The 24,324-nt window shown below is 34.0% G+C and overlaps 1 protein-coding gene across 6 annotated transcripts in view; it reads left to right on the top strand.

Moving 5' to 3' along the window:
- Positions 1–24,324, top strand: part of LOC111043557 (chondroadherin) — a 104,140-nt gene that overhangs the window by 26,030 nt on the left and 53,786 nt on the right. For 3 of the 6 annotated variants that reach the window (XM_022328539.2, XM_039439096.1, XM_039439097.1), the window contains 2 exons: positions 818–911; positions 21,950–22,003. The gene's annotated coding sequence lies outside the window, so the exon portion shown is untranslated. The remainder of the gene's footprint in view (positions 1–817; positions 912–21,949; positions 22,004–24,324) is intronic. The other 3 variants (XM_039439098.1, XM_039439100.1, XM_039439099.1) reach the window with 2 other exon arrangements.

Below are 24,324 nucleotides of genomic sequence, written 5' to 3'. Positions count from 1 at the left end.
TAACTAACTATTGTATGTAATTGTAATTTATCTAATATCTTGTGTAATTGATGTTGTAGTTTTAGTTTTTTTTTGGGAAATAAACATTTTATTTTATTTTTTTTAATTTTATTTATTTTAGCATACACTCAGAGTTTTCTCAATATTTTGTTCACTCTCACACATCTTTCCATAAAATTAGTTCTAAAATATTTATGGAATTCCAACAATCTGCCATGGGACAATGTTGATGCCATGGGACTCAATCAACATATACAGTATTCTTGAGAACTTGACATTGTTAGGATGTAGGTAGTTGCTGTGACTATAAGTTTCAACCCACATTCACAGTTGGAGTTTTGAATATTTTGTTGAATAGTCTAGTCGGACTAGTCAAAGCGATGTTCGACATCCATCAATCAACCAATTCGATCAGTTTGTCCGTCAGATTTGCAATTCAACCCCCGCATTGCTTCAAAGTCAGTCAGGTGTCAGATTAGCACTCAGACAGTGGGCCAGACATATTTTGTCTATCATACGACCCTTGATATTTCACTTTGTTTTCATTAATGGGGGATGTAGCGCTTGATGCTCTTTAACAGGAAAAACATTGACATGTACTGCATTCTTCAGCTTGAAAGTAGTCTGGAATGACAGAGGAGTGGCTTCAAAAATAGTAGGTTTCTATGCAAATACTTAGATCATATATGGCCTATGTTTTAACAACAATCGAATAATCGAACATTAATTATTTTGATGTATTACTTCAGAAATCAATCATGTAATTTGGAAAGATTATTTATTTCTGTGACTATCATGTCCATCTTCTCCTTTACAGATCAATACATCGTCATTGAAATATTGCAGATTGAAAACAACGTTAACAGGAGCTGCGTTCGAGGCCAGTCACACGTTTTTACTTCAAAGAACTGGTAAGAAAGACTACATCAAATGTAATACCTACCTATTTCAATCCATTTTCATATTGGTGTCTTAACACTCTAACCGAAAAATGGTCAGAACTGACCCAAACCGAAACATCCGGTCTCACAAACCGGGTCTTGCTTAAAGTGTTAATTTGATATTTTTCTACCAAATAAAAATTTAAATATTTTTCAATGGTAAATTTCAATTATAGTTGAGTATAATCTAGATTTAAGTTGCAAATTAAGTGATGGAACGATAGAAAAAAATTTGGAAACATTGATATGTAATAAATGTATAATGTTGGATGTACGAAAACACACAATACTAAAATCCGTGTAAGATATACTATCAGTTACTACTCAGAACAATAATAATGGAGAAATATTAATCAATATAGGTTTATAGAAAAACTGAAAGGTAATAATTGAAAATATTGTTTGAGCAAACATTTTCAGCCTTCAGTTATTTTCACATCATTATTTTATTAGCAAGAAAAGTTCATAAATAACTATAGTGGTCGTTGTCTGAATCATCTATTTCGTCAAGTAAATGTTTATCTTGTGACACTCCATTGTAAAGCATCCTATTGATACAAGTTCCAAAGTCTGGGGCTTGTATATATTAGAGGTTGATAACTCATCGATTGTCATCGATTTTCCTAAACTACTGTTTTCTAAATAACAAAAAATTGTTTTTCAAATGAAACATCTAAATAATACCGAAATAATAAAGAGAAAAACATAAGAAAAAAATTGAATATTAAATGTTTTTAACAAATTTTGTTAGTCGAAGCATACGGTATTTTAGACCGGTAAGAAATAAACTTTATGCAAAAGATTCGGTAGCTGATACCGATACGTTTTCAATATATATTGATGTTTACTTGATAACCGTGAGTTGAGAACTAACGAGCATTGTTGGAGAATGTTGAGGAATAGTGAGAGAAAAGGTATTAGAGCGGGCAGCAATTTTTGATTCACAATGTTGCCACTATAGAAAAAGTAATTTTGCCTCTGGTCTCACAGACCGGTGTTTCGGTTAAAGTGTTCTTAGCATATTTTTTGTAATGAAAGCATCAAATGTATAAACTGATGCTTCATATAATTTTCGATGAGAATTATTGTGGAATGAATTCTTTCAAGATGAGAAAAGTATAGGACAGAAAAATAGTCTATTAGATTCTTCCAAGAAATATAATGTCTTCTAAAAGCGTTTTCCCTCCTCCTTTTCACTCCTTCTTGTCATATATTTCTAGATTTCTCACGTAGTTTGGCTTTCTCTTACAAGTCATTCCCACTCATGTATTTCTTGTCTGGAAGACCGTGTTTTTCACTTCTCTTCTCAATCCCTATCTTGTTCCATCTATAATTTGATCCCTCTCTCTCTCTTTCCCTCAATTCTTCTCCTCATTTGCAAGTAATTACTTTGCAAAATTAGTTGAATAATTATCAATATTGTGATTCATGGTGAATTGATGTATAAGCCAGTATATATTGTAACATACATCAATAAAAACCTCTGATCTAATCGAATGCTTCTTTCCAAATAATTGCCTTCCGCTCACGAGCTTTTCTTCTCCTCATACGCTGGACAATAAGTGCTCCTATTGTACATTTCCCAATGTACATTTTTCTCACTCGATCACCATTTTTTCATTATACCATCTCACTCTACCTCTCTCTCTCTTCTAATTTTATCTCTTCCTTCGAGCTCTCTTCTTTCTTACATTTACTTTTCTCATTTCATACCTTATTCTCTCATATTTATCTTTCTCTTTCTCGCAGTGATTCTCTGACAACTATTGTCATTTCTTTTGTGCTCACTCACAAACCCAATTCCTCTCTCTTTTTTTTCTCTCTCTCTCTCGTTCTCATTTGCAGCGCACAGTTGGTGTTGGTGTAGTGACCGCTTAGGTAGGCAGTCGCCATCCATTTCGAATTCTTGCACTTGCAATGCGAGCGCTAAAACAACAGTTGGCCTCGTACTTTCCAGACTAATAAATATTTTCCGTAAAAGTGTGTGGTGCGGTCACTGGGGCGGCTCGTAGTTTTTCCGGCCACTTTTCCGGAGCATTATTAACGCAGGAAAAGCGCTTTCACACTCACAGAAAAGCTTTGCTTTCTCTCGCTTCTCTTCAACGTTAAACGGGAAATCTGGCCGATGTTCTCTCTAATTCTTCCGACATCTTAACACCGGAATTTCCTTGTAAACCATTCTTCCAGTTCGAGTTGTTTGGATAAATAGAAAATCTATAGGAGAGCTTATTCAGTGGTATGCTATTCTCTGAAATTCTAAAATCATTGTTTTACAAAGCTACGATATATTTTGAAAGGAGAAATAAGGGTTTTTCAATGGAAAATTCAATGAGTTCTTCAATGGGAATTCGTAGAAAGCGTTTTTCATGGGATCTTAAATTGGAAAAATCAAATTTTTCAAAATAAATTTATATCCAATGAGGAGATTGTTCACTGAAAAATTCAATGATCTTCAGTTCATATTCCAGCTCACGAATACGTTTTCTAAAACTAACTCACTATTTGTTGAGTCCATCTGTTGATTCACTAGATTACAGCATAAAGTGCAATAATGTGTGGTTATTCCTATAAATTGATTGCTATTTGCAACATCTTTATAATATCACAAAATACGGAAGATTTTGACTTGAGATCAGAATGATCAGTTGTTAAGCCAAGAAAATACACCAACAAGAATGCATCAAGCTTTCTTGCGTGAAATCATGTGGTTCAGACAGGATCACAATAATAAATACATTTGACTCATTATTATCAAAAAGACCCCGAATTAATATTATATGATCTAACCTGAAGATTCTTGAGTTGAAATTTTTGAAACAGGGGGAACAGCTGGAATGAAATTTGATTGGCATCACTGTATAATACTTATTAACCCTAAGGCTAGTTACATACACATCGATTTTTGGTCGTACGATATTTTACCGTCCTTATAAATTCTATTAGATTGAACAGATGATTTCAAACATATGATGTTTGCCAAGTTCCGTTTAATCTCATAGAATTCATAGTGACGACAAAATATCGTACGACCAAAAATCGATGTGTGTGTAACTAGCCACGGGGATGACATTCGAAGGCTTATTTTTTATCTTTTGGCTGTGTGTGATGAACTCCAGGTTTTCGTATAGCAAGTGTTATTGGAATTATGATGATCGATGAGAGATGAGGGTATCTAGAGAACGGGTTTATTAACGGATTTTCAAAAGTATAATAAATATTTAAAGGATTCGGTTCCTTGAATGATCAATAATTATCGGTAAGTTGATTTGGTAAGTCGACTTGTCCTCTCATTTCTTGTTATGCTGTTCGATAAGCTGACAGTGTGACCAGCAACTGTGATCTGTGACTAAGCTAGCAGTGTTGGTATCCAACTCATTCCCAATAAGAACTGTCTTCAATTTGTTATATGGATTGATTGAGTACTTTATTCATGTAGATTACAATATATACTGGCTTATACACTTATATACAATAGCTTACAATACAGCAAAATTATAGATGAATTTACATAATATAGACTAAGAAAATAATTATTGAACTGTATATGATATGAAAAAGCAATTTGTTATATAATAACTATAGATAATAATTATATTGTTATGCATCTACATAAATTGGCGGAGCTTTGGACATATCAATGTCCATTCTTCGGATGGAAGACAATCAGACGGGAGCCACGCTGAATTAAAAATTATCTCCGCAGTGAGTTATATTATTTAAGAATGTTTATTTTTTTAGAGGGCCCTCGATCAACGATAATGATAAATTGAATTTATTCAAATGCTAATCAATGAATAATTAGCCTATTATTAAACTTATTCTGTTTGTTGAAAATGATCGCTAGACGATCGAAAGTACTTCAGTCAGTAAGCAAAAGCTTTTATATATCCACTTAATAATTGACTGCATGTCGTGTTTAAATACATAAAAAAGTGTGTTAATACATAGCAGCTCGGAATGGATCAAGAAACCATCACCTTTAAACTAATTGTTACGAGGAGTTTTCAACAGTAGATTAAAGTGAAATAATTCTGAGATTGAATGATTAATGTAGTAGAACCTTGGAAATCGGTTTGCCCTGTACAAAGTTTTCCCGAGAAAATAAAAATGATAGGAATTAGCATGTCTAGAATATTGACCTGGGAATCTATCATAGTAATTATGTTCGTCACTGTAAATACAAAACTTTCAGGCTAAAAAATAACATCAACACTGAGAATCACACACCATTGACGAAAAAGTATTTGTTTTATGTGAGAAAGAATCCATAGTAACCGAAAGAAATCAAGAGAATCTTGAAAATAAGACAACAATCCAGGGATAAACGGTATTTTAAAGGATGACAGCGGTTTACCGCCATAAACACAAGAGCCACTGAAGAGTCGCGGATTTATAGCTCCCCGACTTCTTACTTCGAAAAAAGCACTTCCACACAAAGTGTGCTGTATTTAATCGAGCCGTCCTGCTCCTGGCTGTGCTGTCTTTAGATGGGCGTGCAAGATGGAGGAGCACTCCTCTAGGCGCGTTCTAAAAGTGTGGGCGGTATGTTTAGACGATGTTTAACGGTTGTGTAACCGTTTCCAGGGGAGAAACGTTTTTCTGGAACCGTTCATCACTTGGAGTGGCCACTTCACTGTTTTCACCGTTGATGTATCACCGCGCTTTTCTTCCTGCGAATGGTTTCCATGTAATGTATCTGTCATTTTTATGTCGCCGACCAGTTAGATTCACTTGAAACTGTCAGCACTAATACCATTAATGCTCTCCATTCAGCCAATGAGTCAGCATCTGAAGTGTATCTCACCATAGGGCAGAATGATGACGTTCAAGCTCTGAAATCTGGAAATAGGTGTGTCATTAGTAGGCCTACATTAACGGTTGAGGGTGTTCTGTGCATACAATTTATGTATATTAGACGATTCTAGTATGAGCTAATGATTGAGAGGTTATTGTGAGAACTATATTCTATCTGATTCAAAGATGAAAATGATAAGTATCTTTCGATTTGATATTATTAGAAAAATATGAATGTCTTGATTAAGTTGTGCACTTTAATTTACCTTCATGATAGTATGTATAAAAAGATGACGTAGCTGATTCAAAGATGAAGTATATCTCGATTTGATACTAAAAAAGTGGAATTTCATTATAAATAGTGCCTTCCAATGCACATGATGATATGAATGAAAATATGAAGTATGAAGTATCAGATTCGATGATGGAATATTTCTTGATTTGAAAGTATGAAAAAAGCTAATTTCTTGATGTTAGTATGAATAAACTAATCTCATACATGTTAGTATGAGTAAATGGATTGTAAGATTTTCAGAGATTTCCAGTGTTGTTCGTGAGTTGAAGTTTTATTAGAATGGTTGGAAAGTTTGTAAGGTCAGCTCTAGACCTTCTTTGGAGAATTTACTTCTGTTAAAAAATAAAATAAAACTATAGAACCAATTTATTCACAAGACAAGAGGTTTCCATCACAAAGCCATTCTATCAATATCAATCAAAACGATTGATGCCACTCAGATGTAGATGTGATCCTTCAAGAATGCTTAAAAAAAATGTGTCATGCAACAACTGTGCAGCGTTGAATTGCAGCCCTTGCTACACTTGCTTTGAGGCATGCCCTAAGCTATCAAATTGTAGAGGCTATTTACAAGTGAATACTTTTTCCATGCCGTAGTTGATCAACATGATGATCAAGAGTTGAAAACGCAATTGTGGCAATCAATGTAGTGGAAGAATTTGTTGATAGCTTTTTACCAGGGATGCTCAATTGGTAGCTAGGAAGGAAGAGAGGAGTCAGAATCTGGAATTTTCTGTGTGATAATCTTTGATAGAAGATAGGCAGCCGAAAGTTAAGTGAGCGTCGATTTCTGCTCTTTTCTCTTTCATATTTTTCATACTCCTGCATGTTCTTAATCGTATTTTAGCTCCTTTTCCTTTCATAACGTTTCTCACGTACTATTCAAACTTCCACACTACTCTCTTCTTTTGTTACCTATATCTTTATAGTTTTGATTATGTTTGTCATTTTGTCATGATGTGTAATTCAGTCCCTGACATTCTTCTTCTTCTTTTTATAATGCTGGATGAAAATAAACCTCTTTTCCCTTATCGTATTATTCTGCTGTGTATTCTTCTGTGTACATCTTCTACATCTTCAAGGGTTCTGTGGCAGAGAGGACCGTGTGGTAGTAAGGACCTAGAGTTCTTTATCCGCTTGAAAGCAATTATTTAATTCTCCACTATTTGGCATTCAATCCTATGTGTTTGGTAGAGAGTTTGTGGGACGAATACTTCGAATATTCTTTCCGAAGAATGAAAAGCTCCAATTTATGTAGATGCATAACAATATTATATATTTCATCTATAGTTATTACAAACTGTTTTTTCCATATTATATACAGCTCAATAATTATTTTCTTAATTTATATTTTGTAAATTCATCTATAATTTTGCTGTATTGTAAGCTATTGTATATAAGTGTATAAGCCAGTATATATTGTAATCTACATAAATAAAGTACTCAATCAATCAATCAATCCTATTTCAGCTGTCTTCTTCTTCTTCTTCTCCTTCTTCTTCTTCGACTTGTTGTTGTTGTTGTTGTTGTTGTTGTTGTTGTTCTTCTTCTTCTTCTTCTTCTTCTTCTTCTTCTTCTTCTTCTTCTTCTTCTTCTTCTTCTTCTTCTTCTTCTTTTTTCAAGCTTTATGATATTATTCCATACTTCACCTTTTCAATTCCCATGAAAACATATCTCCTTTCAGGACAATTAGTGTTATGTTGTCCATCTTCTCACTGTGTTAACTCCCATCTCGTAGGCCTATGTTTCATTCAATTTTCTTGTTATTCACCTGTCTTTTTGTTCATTCTCACAGTATTGATTCGCCACTCTTTTCTTCTCCTCTCTTTTACTCTCAACTATTCTTTGAATGACTTCACTGAATTATTTGCTTATTATTTTTCTGTCCTTCTCACACAACTTCTTTCTGTCTGTCTCTCACTTCATTCCTGTTCTCTTCTGTTGAAAATCTCAATGTCTTGTTTTGTATATCTTTTATTTCCCCTCATGTATTTTTGTAAGCTTCTTCTCACTTCTCTATCACATTTATCCATATACTTTCAACTTTCTACCAATACTTCTTTATGTATTCCACTACTGTGTTATGTACTTCACACATTCTCTTTCTTCTAATAGCTCCGCCAATTTATGTAGATGCATAACAATACAATTATCTATAGTTATTATATTACAAATTACTTTTTCATATCATATACAGTTCAATAATTATTTTCTTAGTCTATATTATGTAAATTCATCTATAATTTTGCTGTATTGTGAGCTATTGTATATAAGTGTATAAGCCAGTATATATTGTAATCTATATAAATAAAGTACTCAATCAATCAATCAATCTTCTTTTACCCCTCCTTGATTTCTCATTTCTCCTCTCTCAACTGTTGTATCACCTTCCCTCCCTCAACACCATTCGTCAAGCACTCTATTTCACAGCTTTCAAAAAATGACAAAGAAAATTAAAAAAAGTCAGTCTCGTCGTGCATTATTTTTTAAAAGGCTATCCATTGAAAGCGTCTGCCTTTATTTTTTTCGAATTGCCCCTCTCTCCAAACAGGCTGCTCCAGTGAGATTCACCAACAGATGTCAGCATTCCTTGTAAATAAAGCCTGCACTTCCCATTCAACGAATGCTGACAGTTTAGAGTGAAACTGACTATAGCTCTACTCTACCTGATTCAGAGACAGCTGCTATTAAATATTCAACAACCAATCTCCTCTCGTCTTTTCCTCTGAATTTTATTCACCTTTCATGAATTTTCCTCTTTCATTCGACATCTTCAGACAAATGATATGCATCAATTTTCATTTACTTGACAGAGTTGACAGGGCTATTGACCTTGTCTCCAAGTTTGTGATACTGGGCAACAATTTGGGTCAACTGTGTTACAGACTGCTCCAAGATTCTAAAGATTGAAAAAATTCAGTGTTCATTGAAATTTTTGATTTTGGATTGGAATGACAATCCAATTTTTATGAAATTGTGGAACATGTGGGGCAACCGTACTAGCAACAATTAAAGCAGACTGGAGTTTTTCAAGATACGATCGATATTTTTAAATGGAGTGTTCGGTTTCCAGTTTGAAAGTGTTCGCGTGCTCTCTTGAAAAGTTGAAATATTGTTGGGATTTTCCCTCATATCACAATAATTATTATGATTGGTTAATGATCAATCCTATACTGGAATCAATTGATAGTCTTCGAGCTTAATGCTGTCAGCTCAATTTGAATGCATCTATATATATATATATATATAAAAGCGAAATGGCACTCACTCACTGACTGACTGACTCACTCACTCACTCACTCACTCACTCGCAGAACTAAAAATCTACCGGACCAAAAACGTTCAAATTTGGTAGGTATGTTCAGTTGGCCCTTTAGAGGCGCACTAAGAAATCTTTTGGCAATATTTTAACTCAAAGGGTGGTTTTTAAGGGTTTAAAATTCGTCTTTTAGCATATATATTCTTCTTATTCTTTTAATTATAATATTGATAAAAATGTCCATACCATATGTCAATATAGAACTATAATCTAGAGAGAGTACCTGTTCGAAACAGTTGTTAACTGGTAACTAAATTAATAATTTTGTCAGGTTGGCATTAAGTTGAGTTGACTTTGTTAGGTTGGCACCAAGTTGAAGATTGAAATGCAGTTATCGCGGAAAAATTGATTGGGCACTGCTACTTCAATCAGAGCTATTCCTGGGAATATTATATTAAAAGCCGTCAGGCTCGCTTTGCTCGCAATATCCGTTTAGCCAGACGTTTAGTCTGGACCCCCAACTGGATCGTCCCAACATATGATAAAAATGCTGAAATGAAAAATGCAGGCGAGCGAAGCGAGCCTGCTGATCTCATTCTTGGACGATCCAAGGCTAGACGAATATGGCGAGCGAAGCGAGTATAATATAAAATCACATGAAGATACTGTCACATTCATTATATTGTGTAACATTTTGAGTTTTAACCAACAGCTGATCTATCTTTGTTCAAACCAATGCACCTAGAATACATTGTATTAATGTACTCCAAGTACCTTGGTTCAAACTGAGGTGGTGTATACAGCCTCCATAGAATTTACTTCAGTAAAATTATAATTGCACCAACAAGAGTTCAATTCAAAAAGTTATGGGTTTATCACAAAATCGTACAATAATATTGGATTAATCTTGAACTATAAAATGGATGACGATTTCTTAATTCATTCCGAGGTTTGATTCATTCAGAATCCGTTTTTCCGTTCATCCATTCAATGTTGCTACCTACATTATTTCAATTGATGACTGTAAGTTATGTTGGTGAAAGAACTCCTTCCAATTCAATTGAATATCTGTTCAGTGTTCCTTCCTAATAAAATAATACTTTTTCCAGTCAACAAGTACAATATTATTTGCCACAGTTAGAGATAGGGAGGATATTATCACAAAATTGTCAAGTGGTTTAGGAATGACTTTATTTGTAGGCTCTGTTTACTGAACGGCAAATTGTCAAAAAAAACGTCCAGCTACTATCACAAATAATACAAGATATCGCCAATATTTCTCAAACACAGTACAAAGAGTTTTTGTATTTTCACGAGCAACAGATATGCAAGCTTCCTGTCTCAAATTAGCACACTGCAGTTGTATCACGTGCAGAGTGTCAAATACATTCTGCAGTTTATTTATATTTGCCACCATTTTATTCTTCTAATTAAATGCGCAGCTCATATAATATCTTGTTTCCTTATCTACAAAGGAGAGAATCTGTAGATCTACAGATTGTTTAAATTAGTTCAGTTTCATCCAATCCCATTATCACAATTTATTATTTTGATGGACCAGAAAATCCTCAAATTGAAAAGAATCGTGTGGATCATACTCATAGATGATATTTATCACTGCAATCTTGTTACAATGGAACAAGAATATGATTCCATACATCACTATTTTATTATTTCCTCATCAATAGTTTTCATTTCTTCAAAAAACGAATCTTCCAAACTCCACATGAAATTACGTAAGTGTTTATGGGTGATATTCATTTATTAATTTATTGAATGATGCAAACGAATAAATTTTCAAAAATATAATATGATTGATATTATATTCCTTGAATTGATAATTCTACCCATCCTCAATCCGTTCTCATTGAATCTGGATCAATTTCGATTGATTTATTCAATTTACCTCATCAACTACAATAATTTCATTGAAGGGGAGTCACAACAAGCTTATGTCCACAAGTGTCCTTTTTCCCTGTTCCAATTTCTACAAGGTTGAGCTAGGCGATTCTGTTTTAATCAGCTTAAATTGTCATGTACCGGTAATATGGTGAGATTAACATAAAATGTCAGCATTACTTATAAAAACATCAATGCCACTGTTTCACCTGTTGCCGACAATATGAAGTGAATCCCGTTATAGTCCATTGGTTGTTAATCAAATGACGTTTTCAAACCATAAAATATGTAGCTTTGGAGGTTGATCCAATAGAATTTCAGATGCTTTCACATAGGAGACAGGAGCAAGAACAGATCATCTAAAAGCGAAATGGAAATTTGGAGTGTGAATGAGTCAAAAGGGTTTTGATGGCGTTATGTGTGGGTGTTATGGAATTTATATGAAGGAATTATGGGAAAAGGGTTGAGACTCATAACGGTGGTCATTTTCATGATCATTTGCTTTGTATAAAATAACCAGGTCAGTTCTGTGAGAGGCGTTCTTCTCTATAGAACTGCATATTATATCTTTATGAAGGCTTGTTTTGCTCTGGAGCTGCGTACGTATTTGTAAATAATTACCATCACTTTTGATTCCTTTATTCCTCTTCATTCTCGAATATTTGGTTCTTCTCCTCTCCTCCTTCTGTTTTTCATCATTCTCAGAGAGTCTTTTGAATGGTTATTAATTCGAAAGATCAAACTGTATTATGAAGAATGTAAATGCCTATGCCTTATGAGTTCCTCTACTATATTTCATTTGAAAACTCCGATAAAAGTAGTATGAGGCGTATCAACCTTTGATATGATGTTCTTCGGTGGGTTCGAATTCCACTTATCAAATGGTTGTCTGTTTACTACATACGTCATCCTCTCATCATCTCATAAGCCACCATTCTCGTCTCATCATTATCTCATCACTCACGCACAGGTAGAAAATCCGGTGTGGAACACTCACACAACTTTCCTTGTCGTTATAAAAATTGATCACCTGATGCTAGTGTTCACGCGCATATCTAGTCTACTATTCAAAGATCTGAGCCAGCTGGTCAAACGCTGAGCCAGCTGCTGATACGCAGATCCATCTACATTTTCTTAAATTTACGTCAATTTCTATCGAAAGATGATTTAAGAAATGTATATTTTTTGCCTATGTTCAATCTGTTATAACAGCCGGAATTTTAGCCTATTGAGGAGCGTATGAATCAATTCTGAATCCTATAGTCATCACTCAAAAACGCATAATAAAAACAGCTCTTAGTAAACCCATTCGCACTCCGACTAATGGAATATATGATGAGTTTAATGTACTTGACATTTGACAACTGTATGTCAGAAGCTTACTCCTTTACATTCGTGTAAACAGTGATAATATGTTTAAAAAATATAAATCACAATCACGCAACACGCTCAGCAAATTCCATTGGCATTGAAATTCCGAGACTTATTAAAACAAACAGTCACTATTTTGCACAAGTTTTAAACAGAGATATTCCTTCCACTCTTCGTAATGCCCATAACTGTTCACCCTATGCGTATGAAAAACACATCAAAATATGGTTGAGGGAGATTGGTAGCGAAAACATAGAAGCCATAATTATTCATTCAAATTACCTATAACTTATTATCAACTTAAAATCCCGTAATCTACACGTAGTGTGGCTATACCTTTACTATAACAATGTCTTAGCCATGTAATATATAATGAGCCGGAACGTAAACATCATCAAACTTTTTATTAAAAAGTTGTAGTTGTCAAATTATATTACAGTTTTCATCTGTCCATTTAGTTCTTCTTTATTTCTTCTTTCTTCTTTAATGCTTCATGTATACATTGTTTATAACTTATACTTTTCCAGTGACAGGTTCTTCATTGGGTTGCATCAATGCTCTCGAGGTGTATCATCCTCTCAGTAATTTTTCTATAATTATTAAACTCATTATCATTCAAGAATTAACTATTCAAGGATTCAGTATTACTTTATTTAGTTTTTACTAGTAGTATTAGTTTTTACTTAGTTTTATAAAGTAAAGAATTACTTTATCCTTCTCAAACCACAAACATATTTATTCTAAATAAAGAACAGACTCCTCTCAACACACAGGCTTAAGCCTTCGTGGACGAGATGCATGTTAATTTTTCTTTTCTTTTCACTTTTGTATCATAAGGATTATCATATCTTTATTGTACAATACTTATTTTGATCAAGTGCGATAGATTACAACCTATAATTGTACATGTTGGTTTATTTGAAATTGTACTAACTGTGAAGTATATTCAATTTGTATTTATTTCATGCAATAAATGAATTTCAATTTGAATTTGGTGGCAGGACAATAACGCTGGAGACACACGAAGTATGCTATCTCTTCATAGTAAATGATTTAATAGAATCAACAGTTGTCAACAGTTTGCAATTGAATAATCATATTTTCTCGAATTTCAAAACATAAATTTTAGAGATTTTCATTCTGAATCTTAATCTTTTAATTTTTTTTGTTTAAATTGTATCTGAAGCCTGATAATTAGGAATTCGAAATAAAAATTTGCAGCGATGGGGCGGAACTCTTGAAATTTTACAGATATGGGACTTGTGGCAGTTGATACAGCTTATCAATGACTATTTTAGGTATGAATTTGATCAAAATCGTTGGAGCCGTTTTCGAGAAAATCGCAAAAAATCCTGTTTTTTTACAACATTTTCGCCATTTAGCCGCCATCTTGAATCGCATTTGATCGAAATTGTTCGTTTCGGATCTTTATACTGTAAAGACCTTAAGTTCAAAAGTTCAAGTCATTCCGTTAATTGGGAGATGAGATATCGTGTAAACAGACACACATACACTCATACACACACACACACACACATTTCATACAGACCAATACCCAAAAACCACTTTTTTGGTCTCAGTGAACCTTGAAACGTATAGAAATTTAGAAATTGGGGAACCTTAATTTTTTCGGAAAACAATACTTTCCTTACCTATGGTAATAGGGCAAGGAAAGTAAAAGATAAGTAGGACAATTCATTTTTCATGTTCGAATTTTCAAATTCTCAAAACTTCGCTTAAAATCATTGAAGTTGGTCATTGTCTTATCTATTCGCACTTGTACTAATTTCAATTCCCTTATTCTGTCTCTTACTGAATGTTTTCTTCAATTCACTGTAGTTTTGTCTCTTTTTGTATGTAATATGAAGTGTTGTGAGGCAGAAAGGACCAAGATCTCTAACTTCATTCTTCATGATGGCATTAAATCTATCAATCAATAAATCAATATATTCTTATCATATTTCCACGATTTTCGAATGTTGAGTTATTTTTTTGTTTTCAACCTTTCAAATATATATTATGTCTTGTGCTTTTTGTTCATGATTATATGGATAATAAATTTAAAGCCTTTGATAGTACCCAATTGTTTCTACCGCAGTGATAAATTCAAATAAACTCTGTCAAATAGGATTTTAATAGGTATTCCAATAGGATGTTTATAGGTATTCCAATAGGACTACGAATCAATTCAGTTTTCCTCCTTATCCAAGTTCTCCCAAGTCCCCAAGTCCAAGGTAAAAGCCTATGACTTATACAGTGGAAGTTCAACCCAAATGGAGAGGGTGTATTAAGATTTCATAAAGCACATAAATTGATATTCTGTACACTAATTATTATTGTTCCCAAACATTTGTGAATGAAAATTTTGTTTACTGAATGAAAGTGAACCCTTTACTTGCCCGCTCCTCATTTTCACAACTCTCACCCCCTCCCCATTCTTTAGTACTCACCCTTAATGAGAGTCAACTCAAAATTTTGACACTAATGACTGATATCTAATTATGGCAATATATGCTCTCCACCTGCACTCATTCTGTCCCTTCTCAAACCCACATTCATTACAAATACATAATATAGATCCATGTAGAGAATTATGCCCAGGTACGTACATGTTTGTACATATGGCCGATATATGGGTTCAAGATCCGATCTATGTATGAGGTGAATGTAGTCTATAGGCATATAACGTTATTTGATTTTCGAGAGGCCGGAAAATTCAAACTCGGGAAATGGTCGTTCAGGATGGAAAATCGGTTGGAAAATTTTCAAACGTGGAAAGCGGCCAATCAGACTCATTTTCGAACATCGATTGGGATCGATATCGTTCTCAGTATTATGGACGTGTGTTTCGGCTCTGGAAGTAATTGTGTTTTCAAACTGATGGAATTCTGTTATCGAATGATTCAAAGTGTATTCATAGCATCAGACATCAATAGTCTTATGCTGCGAATAGATTGCGTGTACTGGAATTAATTGCAATCCCGGATTAGCCTAGTAGGCACAGGTGAATCAGAATCACAGCTGATCTTCATTAGTGCATCCTGCAACCCACAACCCACAATTATTTCCTTTTTGTAACTCTTGGTTCAAAGCTGCGTTTACAACAAAATTATTAACAACATTTCAATAAATTAATCCTTATAGATTCTATTAGATTGAACATAACTTTTCACATACATGATGAACATTATGTGTTTGTCTAGCTCCGTCCAATCTAATAGAATCTAAAAGGATTAAGATATTAACATTTTGTTAATAACTTTGGTGTAAACCCAGCTTGAGTTCGTCTTTATCTATTGAATTGTAGAAAAACATCATTGGAAGTGTAAGTATATCTCAATGATTGTCTTATAATCACTCGCCATTTTAATGTTCATCAGAATAAAGAAAGCTTAATAGATTGATTACAGTATAAACCATGAAGTATCAATTCCAAAGATGTTTCTCTATGTAATATTATTGTTGATGAAATATGTTGCAAATTCAATCAGTTAAATTATTAACAGTCTTATTCCAAGCTCGAAATGGGTACAGTGAAATTCAGGATATGTTTGTATCCTCCCTTGAAGTGAAGGTGAATTGTAAACATTTTATCCGTTATTTGTGAATATTTACATTTATTTTTAGTACCATTATATGTCTGGGAATGAATCAACCCTACTATGAAGTAGTAATCATATCGGATGCACAATACGTAGTCTATATTCTAAAACTCTGTACTCATTCAGTTTTGCTTTACCAGAGATTGATACTGACGTAGCACCTGCAATTGATGGCTCGTTATTTTATAAATGTGTGGTTCAGTATAGCAAATTGAAATGAATTCGAATTTGTGCCTCAAGTATTCTTATAGAATAAGTTGATCTTACTGTTGATATTTCTGGTTGAATAAACGAGAATAATATAAGGAAAGACAGATGACTGATGAAAAAGAAAGATTCTCAATGTTGGGATAAGGATAATACAGAGCCTATCGTTTTCCTACCACGTAAAATTGAGTGTTGTCAAGCTTTGAACAAAGCTAAGATGCAATTTGCATCACATTAAAAGACATCTCCCTACCAAACGGGCTTCACAAAAAAGAAAACCTCCCGTTTCCCGCTCCTCTACTCTTTTCGGGTTCTTCTCTTGGGACAGCTGTTCTTTTTCTGGTGCTCCTTGCGACGTCTTCTTTGCTTTGGTCTTTTTTCGTTGGCTGCTCTTGGCGGAATGAGCTTTAGTCATGAGTCTTTCACGGTCAATAAATTCGAACCTTGGTAAATTGGTAACCTTTTTCCGAATAGAAAGTTCTACTTGGTAACCTTGGGAGAAGAGAGACCTCGTCTGATAAGATAATACAGTGTGGTCTTTGACAGTCATGATAAAACTCATTGAAGATCCTTTGATGGGCAAATTTGTTCAGCAATACCAATTACTTGTTCCTCAGAATGAAGTCTTGTTTTTGTTCTAGTACAACAGTATTTACATGGGATCATCTATTTCTCTAGATTAGAGAAAGTTATCTTCTTCATAATGGATTGACAAATTCATCAAAGTATTCTTTAAATAGATGCACGTGTATGTAGACCTCACCACAAGATACGCCAGTCCGTGTAAAAACATTTCTTTCAAATGCAGCAGCAGTCTTTAGTCCAGATTGCCATGATAATTGCGAATCTTCGAAAAAAGATTGTGACAAGGAGAAGATTATAAAAATGAGATATCTAATACATTTCATCTAATTTCTCATCTCTTCTAGTAAATGGAATCAGATAGTTAGTTGAATAAATAAATTTGAAAATTTTCTCATAGAAATCTTCGACGGATAACACATGATAGTTCCACAGAAATGTGCATAGAGTTCACTCTTTCAGCAGGATAACTAAGTGATCTTTTACAAACTCTATTAATATTTCTCATAAATAATTCGAAGTGATAGTTCTTATCTTTCAAAGAAGTAGTACTGGATGCCTTCCAGCCTATTTTATAGCAATCTTATCCCAATTCTTGGGAACAGGTTATCACGTTAACACGTCTTATGAATTTTAATGAGATGAATATTGACAAGGATACACATTTTTTCAATCTCCCTCTTTTTTCTAATCTATTTGAGTAGGATACATTACAGCTTCTAGCTTCTAGTCCATCTATCATAAACACCTATTTCAAGAACTCTCATCATACTCCAAGGACATTCACCTCTCTCTGTTGGTAGACACATTCTCAAAAATTAAAAACCCTCAAGTTTCAAAAGAATCTTCAATCCAATGCATCAGGGCATCCTTTCCAACATGAACACTTCATTCCCCCATTTATTTCATTCAAGGATGATTAATTATTAATTTTTGTCATCAATATTTTATTTTATTCAAGGTCACACCCCTAAACTAAAAAGCTCACATTCATCCATGTTTTCTCTTGATTTCGAAATCCTAAGTACTAAAGAAGAGTATGAAATATTCATCCACTGCCAGCTATAACAAATGATAGGAATATTTTGTTAATAACAACAGTATTATATAACACTTTCATAAATGTTGCCCAAAATACAGAACTTTGAAGGAAAGCTACAAGACTTCAAGAGAACTGATAAACTCCAGCGAATCATACACACTATCTATTTCTTTCCCTCTCTCTGTCTCTTTGCTATCTCTTCAACAACTTCTAAACACTCTCTCAGTCACTCTTTATCTTATACACTCCCTATTACATCTATGCTTTTTTTAAATATCTATAATGATGTACTATTATAGACAGGAATCTATACTAAACCTTGGCTAAGTTTTATCATAGAGAAACAATAGCGTAAGTAGATATCCCATGGTATAGGGCGTTTATGTCGCAACTTTTATTGTTATCTCAAGCCGATTACTGTTGATTATTGTCGAATTTTACTGTTTTGTTGGGGTGAGAGTGTATGAACGGCACAATATGAGAGACTACCAGTGTCACACAGCTTCACGTCAAAGAAGTACATAAACTATCGGCTTGAGATAACAGCAAAAGTTGCGACATAAACGCCCTATACCATGGGATATCTACTTATGCTATTGTTTCTCTATGCTATTACTCACACATACACAATTTCTATCAATCACACATCCATCGCCTCTCTCTCTTCCACCCTGCGTCTCTCTCTCTCTCTCTCTCTCTCTCTCTCTCTCTCTCTCTCTCTCTCTCTCTCTCTCTCTCTCTCTCTCTCTCTCTGAACGCAATGCTTCGATCCATATCAACTTGAAATGCGCGTCACGGACCATTAGCCAGTCACAGGTTTTTTTCCGGCCTTTTTTATGGGTGAGTGGATCGGGGTGATGGGGGGATTGGTGGGGGTTGATGGAGGGAATTTTAGCAGTCCCAAATCGCCAATTTGGCCGTTGATATAATCGGGTTGCGAGCAGAAGAGCCAACTCAACTCGACTCGCGCTAATTGTGACTGATATTGGCGCAAAATTATGTTAGCAAAGTGGAATTTAATTTCCAATCTTTTTGATGCCTCGTGTCCAGTCGACGTACGATGCGACGCATGGAAAATCGGATACAAAGGTCCGGTGGTTGTCTCACTTTCTCTGTCGTTTCTATTTTATTCTTCTTTCTAGTGACTCTCTTCTCATTGGCACAATATTCTCTCTCTGATTTGCTCATTCATTCTTACTCTCTTCTCTTAGTTACAATCTTTACCTTAATTCTTTATTTTCTCTTCTCTACATTATCTTGTTGAGTATCTGCTACTGAATCATCAGTCGGTATCTAAACTAATCACAACCAATCTCACTCACTCATCGCTTCACTTCATCAACTTGAAGAGTTAATGGAGATGATTTTTTTAGATATTGTTCTACAAAATGGACATTCATCTATCCAAACTTCAGCGATCAATGTAGATGGAAGAATAATATTATATAGTTGTAATGCAAATTGCATTTTATCACAAGGTGATTGGGAGGAAAAGAGTGTTAGGAATTAAAATCACTTTGAAAAAATTTTGTTTCTTTTTAATAGGGAGAGTGGATGACATTGTGATAGGTATCCTTATTGAATGAAAAGGAAAATTATCAAAACTCCATAGTTCACTAGGGATTTTTATAAAAACCTAACCTCATACGGGACAGTTTCTCAAAGAACTTTTAAGCAAATATTTTCCATTAGCCTGATTCTTTACAAATGAAGTAGCATGTTGTATTCTTAAAATACAATGAGAGTGAACTTCTACAGATTCCATAGTTGAAGAAAGCTGAATATCATTCAACAATATAATATTTTATGTATTGAATGCGATAAGATAATCAAAAGGGAAGTGTTATTCTAAAGTATATGTATACCAGGTGTTAAAGTGTACTTGAGAAACCCTCTCCACTCGACACAGATGTTCCCAACCACCAAATTTAGTTAACAACGTTTCTTGCTGCAGGATTCAGGCCTCAACACGTCAGTTACGTTTTCCGTGCGTAACTGTGACGTAACAGGAACGTAACCGCGACCACAACTGTGACAAAACAGTTGTGAGACCGTAAATCAGGCAAACCCTATCGGGATGGGCTACTGAGGCAATATTTTCCAACCCGAAAAAACCAACTCCAACCCGAGAGAATTGGGAATCCCATCACATATGAACTGAATGTGTGTGTATGTATATATATATATATTCATGTGCATCTATGCTATATGTGTGTATGTTTGTTCTATGCTATATCGAAGTATATTTGTATATATTCTATGCTCTGTGATCCAGGAATGTGTCTGTCTATAGAGCTGTGACACGTCTAACTATTATTTACGAGAAAATTTTGGTCATTTAACAACACACCAAATTCTACTCAATGTGTAACTGGTGGCTTCATTTTGCCTGCTTTTAACAACTTTGCGGTTTACTATGACGAAATGCCACGTCGCATTTCCATTTACGGAATTTTTCAACGGTTGATTGATTTATCTACAATAATTTATTATTCATTACATAACATTATGTATATTTCCAATATGTTAACGTATTTATTCATTTTTAATGAATTAACCGATGATGATAATAATGATAATGTCAGAGATTGACAAATTGTTTGAGAGGATACTGTTAAAATTGAACTTTATGTGATTTACTGGGTAAATTACATTGATTTTAATGTTTTGTTGAGTGATTGTTTGTTTGTTTGTTTTTAGAGCTTCCCAGAGACTCTAATCAGAGTAAAGGAAATGTCATAAATTTATAATTCATATAGTATTACAAAAAAGAATAGAAAAAATCACACAAAGGTACCCTCTCTACACACAAACTTCTAAGGTATAGAATACTGCAAGCATAAAAAACTTTTTAACTCCTTCTCAAAAACATCGACATCTTCACAATTTTTCAAGTGAGTAGGAAGCTTTCTAATAAATTTAAGGCCCATATATGAGCCCCTGAGAATGAAAGTGGCCTAAGTCACTTTTTTCCTGTCCTGAGATTTTTAATGGTTTGTTAAAAAAGGGTATAAGAAAATCACGGAAATTTATACAAAAAGGTTCGATAGTGATTACTGTCTACAGATAACTAATAAATCTCATGCCAAAGTTTGATTTTGGAAATATTTTTGTTACCATGGAAATTAAAGGGCCTAACTGACTTAAGCCACTTTCATCCTAAAAAGTTTCTGGTTGAAATAAAATATTTCTGACTTAAGCAAAAAACGATTGTTGTATTCTACAATTTATGTAGGTTTTTTCCCAAAAAGAGCTGTTCTGTGAAGTGTACAGTGAAGCATAGTCTCCTCCATTTCTAGTATTGTATCCATGCGAATCAGCATTTCTAGTAATTGTTTTTCTTCTAACATGCATAATCACCTCATAGATATAAATAGAGGGAACGGTTAGTATGCCTTATTCTCTGAAGTGTTTCCTACAGGACTCTAAAGGCATAATACCTTTGATCGCTCTAACAGCTTTTTTGGAGCTTGAACACCCTCTCCAGATTCTGGCACGACCCACCCCACACAATAATGGCATAGCGGATGTGTGACATTATGAATGAGTGGTAGACTGCCATTGCGAGTTTGGTATCATTCAATCTTCTTATTTGTCGGAGTGATACGTGTAGTGATCAATACGTTATCTTCTAATATGAGGAAAGAATCGGCTTATACATGTACGTGCTAGGAAATTCACGGGTGAACACGTCTGAACTACTTGACTGATCAACTGGAAATTTTGCATATAGATCATTGATTTACCGAGGATGGTTTTAGACCATTTTCTCCAAGATTTCAGTCGGTCAAGTTTTCAGTTTGTCAAGTTTTAAATTAAACTCTTGTGGAGCACTGGTTACCTGATAGTTTCTAATATTTCTTCCGGGAAATAATTTCATTAAGTTTTGAAAGGTCATTAGAATCACCAAATTTGAGTTAGAATGGAGTTATAACACTGATCAATATTCTTTTTCAGATTTCCTTTACATGATGGGAAGAAAGCGAGCTTGAACTTCTAATATTACGTAACGTGAGTGATATTTCCTATTATATTTTTATGATCATCCAAAGCTATGACCAAGATACTCGAATAATTACTCTACTGAAAGGAAATATTCCTTTTGGCATTCACCCATTCGAGATTTCTAAATCCTGTACTATAGAAAGGAACAGTTGACTATGGAGATGCTATTTAACGACTTTTATTCACACGTTGTGCAAGTAAAAACTGTAAAAAAAGTGTTTCTCCAGTATGTGACCAACTTATTGTCAGTTGTCTATCATATACGTAATATTGTTCAGCCTATATTGTCAATTTTTTATCTTATATTCCATAAATTATACGTTAGGTGAGAAGTTTCATAATTCAGGATGTCAGCGATTTGGATGTTATGTTTTTGTCACTCAATAGGCTACATAATATTATCAATGTATTATATATGACCTTGTGAATCTTAGATTCAAGTTAATAATGACCAGTGTGAAATAATTAACATAAAATTTTCTGTAGGAATTCAAACCCAACAACAAGATATCGAGAATTCGAAGTTAGAGAAAGATAAAAATGGAGAGAGAGCCCTCTCAAACAGGCCCCAATTATTATGAACCAGACCGTTGAGATAGGAAGTGATTAAGTCGAGAACAATGAAGGAAGCACTGCTTGAAAAGTGCCCAGTTATCACGTGGCATGTGAATTTTCCATTTTCCTCACTATTTATCGTCTTTTTCCTCACTCTACTGCAGTGGTTTTGAGGTTTTTCCTGGTAGAAAGCTGGGAAAGCGTTGAAAAGCGAAAATCGTGCGCGCTTCACAGCGTTTGAAAGATGCTTCTGGGTAGTTCTGCATGATAATTATTCGTCATCATCATTATCATAATCATCATCATCATCATGTTCTCGACTGTAGAGAAAGAATGAGTGAGCTCGAGAACTCTGAATGCATATTTTTATGAGGATGACATGTGAAGTTTCAATTTTCTATTTCCAGTTAAAATTTTTTCAAACTCCTGACACAGGTTAAAGAAAATGAAACGTATAGTAAATGTACATGTAAATTTACTATTCCATGAAAAGTAATGTTGAACACAGTGTTCTCTGAACACAGATTTGTTTAGAGATTCCCAGGAAATCTCGTTCATACTCTAGTAAACGATTATAGAAGAGGAAATTAGACTTGATTATAACACATTGTGTTTAAACACAATAAAATTTGTTTATGGAACGCTAAGTAAAATCAAGTCCACTTACAACTCTCTTTCCGGCTCTATGAAAACTTATTCTGAATATAATTGTTGATTAGAGTTGACCATATGTTTCTTCAACCAAGAAAAATTATCAAAATATAATAATATAATCCAGTTCATACGTCCTGACAGATTACGATAGTTGAGTCCTTATCTTTCCTGAAATAATAATAGGGACTACAACATCATAAGAACTGATATGTATTGATGTAGCCTATATATCATATAGGAAATCGCATTATCCTAAAATAAGATTTTCCATCACACTTGGATAACCTTCTGTTCTTTCTCAACAATATACACATTTTCAAAACAACTTATTCATTTGAGTTCGTTCATTCCAGAAACTAGATGTTCATTTTTGTCAAATTTGTTATTTCAAGGAATAATATTTTGAACAAATTATAATAAAATCATGTGTGTTACGGTATTTACTATATTAGAAGTTCAAACCACACTGAAAAAATAACTTGCAATATAAAATATTTCCTACAATCATAATAAATTGAGTATGACAGATTCTCCCTATATTATGGTGAAACAGACCACATTTTGTCAAGACGATGCCAAAAAAATCATCATCATTCTAGATACCCTTATACTAAATCATTATAGATATCCTTACTAGGAAGCCTTCGTTTTATATGAGTTTATTGGCTGAAATTGAAATTGATTTATTTAATTCTTCTTTCACAAAATGCAATACATACAAAATTAATAAAGATTTGGATACTTAAGTATACTGTTGTATGGAACCAAGTATAAGCGGTAATTATTGAGTTTCATGTATTTATTTGTTTGAACTTCATATAAAACACAGCCTTGCAGCTTATATCTTAATGTCAATAATTCTACATCATGTCTCATATAAAAAAAAAGAAATGGAACTTTTTCTCTCTCACATATTGACACTTCCACACACGAGCAACATCAGCTGAACACCAAAAAATTCCTGGAACAAACATTCCATAACTCCTCCACATAATTATAGCACACACTTTGACAAATAATCGAATACCACCACTTTCCCGAAGACCACTTTCCTTAAATACTTCTTGGAACATTAGAGATCACCCGCTTCAAAAATGAACCGAGCAGAAAACTGGTCT

Source organism: Nilaparvata lugens, chromosome 12, assembly GCF_014356525.2.
Source record: "Nilaparvata lugens isolate BPH chromosome 12, ASM1435652v1, whole genome shotgun sequence".
In the NCBI taxonomy this organism is placed as follows: Eukaryota; Metazoa; Arthropoda; class Insecta; order Hemiptera; family Delphacidae; genus Nilaparvata; species Nilaparvata lugens.
This window is presented reverse-complemented; position numbering and strand designations above follow the sequence as displayed.